The sequence below is a fragment of the Quercus robur genome, chromosome 8 (genome assembly GCF_932294415.1).
Source record: "Quercus robur chromosome 8, dhQueRobu3.1, whole genome shotgun sequence".
Lineage (NCBI taxonomy): Eukaryota > Viridiplantae > Streptophyta > Magnoliopsida > Fagales > Fagaceae > Quercus > Quercus robur.
Window position 1 is genome coordinate 57,194,843 of NC_065541.1, and position 3,349 is coordinate 57,198,191.

The following is a 3,349-nucleotide window of genomic DNA, read 5'->3' on the forward strand; positions in this document are numbered from 1 at the left end:
AGTACAAACTAAATAGATATTCTCACAAAAAAACTGTACATCACAAGATATGTGTAGAAAAAAAAAATTGGTTAACGTCTGTGTTACTGTTTAGAACTCTATTCTTCAGGCTGAGTGTAATTTTCATCCCATACGCACTAAGTGATTATAGAGAGGTTTAAGGGTGGCCTCTTTGATGGTCATAAATTTAATAGTATGCATATTTGAAAGACAAATCAAGTGCATGTAAAGTGTAAAAAGATTAAGAGTTTTAAGCATAAGACCTCACGGATTTCATGAAACTTAAGAATTGCTAAATTAAACCCATTGGGGAGTTATTTAGAAAAACCTAAACCAACTCTATGCTAATCATAATAGGATTAAATTACTTATACTGCAAGTGCATGCTTGGATACACTTGGCTTGAATCCTAAAAGACGTAAAAATTTCAAAAATAAACTTTGATATTGAAGATGGATTCACATCATCATACTATATATCCTATCTCCTTACTTTTACCCAAAAAAAAAAAAAAAAAAAAACACAAAAACAAAAATGCATGTCTTTCATTTTGAAGCTACAACATGACACAATTGACTCGTGACACTGCCATATGCCTGATAAAGTTTCTTTCTTTTTATGTTTTTTAGGGAAACTGTCGTACTCATACTAGTTGCATAAGAAAAGCTACATAACCGACGACTGTTGTAGGGAACCACCACTGTTCTACATCTCTGGAAAATTATTGGCAGCCAGTATGATAATGATAATGATAATGCAGCAGCCTAGCTACCACATCAAAGTAGAATGTCTCGATCTTAAGGGCTCAGACTCTCTTTTTCCTTTTTCTTTTTTCTTTTTTCTTTTTTCTTTTTTTTTGAATGGACAATATTCTAATCTCATATTAGATAAATTGAAATCTTTCGAAATTTATTTACTCAATTTTCTTTTTCTCCTTAAAAAAAAATTATCAATGCTTGTTTCCCAATTATCTTTTTCTTATCTAATTGTATCAATTTAAAAGTATACAATTGAAGAAAACGACTGCATTGATTTGATTGCAACAAAGTTCAGGTCAAAGTGTGCCCACATAACCATATATATATATATATATATATATATAAGATTAACAATGATTCTAGGACCATACCCTTAATCCAATCACAAGTTATATATATATATATATCCAAGCAAGATGTGACAAGGTTGTTCTACTAGAATTAGTAAAGATTAATTAGTACTGCGTTATTCCTAGCATGGTCCAAGTGATATATATAGGCGAAGCAAATTAAGAATAATATATATATATATATATATATATATATATCAACTTCAATCTCTTTCATTGTTACCTTTCAAAAATGGTTGAAAAATGTAAAAAGAGTAATGATAACAACACCACAGTGGCCCCTCCTCCTTCCAGGGCTGCAAGCAACCCAGGCAAGGCTGAACACATAGACACATTTTTGTTTGGCACATTGATATGTCGTATTTGAGTGATTGTGCTGTGTCCCAAAAAATGTGATCGTGATGTATCTATCTCGGTTTTCTTTCAAGCTTTGCCTTTGTCATCTCATTTTCATGAACCTTTAATTTATATCAAAATTAAGGGGAAACTAAATAATTTCATGCTCATCATCATGGTCCCCTCGATTAATTTTTCACTTATAGCCAATGCAGAAAAAATATATTTGTGCCAACTTCATCATAGGTCCATGTTCAAGGCTCTGCAAGAAAAGCCACTTTTGGCTCATTTTTTCCAACATATATTCAATATGCCACCTCAATTGTCACCATTACCATCAAATTATAAGGTGGTAGTGTCTGTGTGGCCCTTTGTTGTGGTAGTGCACACGAAAATATCTATGGTCCCCAAAGCTAGACCATGATGGTAAAATGTACGATAAAAGGTCCACATAGTGATTGAACATAAATGATAGTAAAAAACAATGTACTATATTAATTGAGACCACAAGTGTAATGGTAGATGATAGACATGCAGGTTGTGGAAAATAGAAAGGTTTAAATGTTTTGATTAGTGGTTGGTTTCCAATATGAATTGCTTAGGATGTGAGGTTGTAACTTGTAGTGCATTTATGGCATTTGAGTCCAAACTTGATGCTTTCAACTATGGTACACTTTGAATAAAGGTTCCATCAGATTTTGTTCAGCCGATGGAAGACAATTTTTTCTTTTTTTTTGGAGTTGAGTGCGATTTTCTTCTATTTCAAAAGGTTGAGGATGTGACCAAGCAAAGGCTACCTTCTTTTCTTTCTTTTTTTTGGTATTTTGAGCCGAAGGAGTTAAGGGACCAATAAGGTCTGCCCACGAAGTTGAAGCTTGACCACTTAACCAATTACTATTTTTCAAGGCTCAACATTATGGGAATCTATTCAATTTCAACGTGGACCTGTAACTCCATTGTTCAATCCCGATCATGTACTCAGCCTCAGTGTGTTTTCTTTTTATTTCTCTCTCTCTCTCTCTTTTAGGGAGAGCCCATTTTCAGGGAATGGGTTAAGGTCCTAAGGGTATCTTCTTCAGCAGAGCTAGGACAAGATAGAGGCCCAACCACTGAAATTTATTCTGGGTTTTTTCAAGACTAAAAGCACTTGTGGATCCATGAAACACAAGAGGGCCCAAAATACATGATCTAAGATTCTAAATTCCTTCCCCCCTTTTTTTTGTCTCTCTGTTTTGGGTATGTGCAAAGTGCAAACATATTGAGTTTCCACTAGGAAGTTTGGTGTCTTCGGCAGGGGCGGCCCAACATAATTTTGGATCTAAGGTGAAAAATTTATGTGGGGCCTTTAATATGTAAATATTAATTAAACAAAATTATTTAATACTAATCAAATTAAAGTTAATTTGATACATTAAATACATAAATAATACCAACTAGACTAATGTTAAGTTCATATAGAGAATTGAATATCATAGTTGAATTATAAATATTAATAAAAAGAAATAAAAATATATTGTGATTGAAAAAGATACTTTATTTTGGATATAAGACGATGCATAGTTAAATAAAGTTGTAATCTAATTTTTAATTTTATATTTTGATTTTAAGAGAGAGAGATAGATATTATTTGGTGTGTGACTTTGTAGGATATTAGTTTACAAAAATCAAAGTCTCAAACTATCAAGGGAGATTAATCTATAATTGATGATTTAACACATTTGCAACATCTTTTTGAAATATTTTAGGGTTTCAATTGAGTTAAGGTTCTATTGGTCTCGTAATTTGAGAACATTAATAGAAATGAAAAAGAAAAATGCGTTAATTAAAAGCAATATAAAATTTTCAAAATATAATGTGACACTGTCTCTCATTGATGAACTTCATCAATTTAACTAATGAATGTTT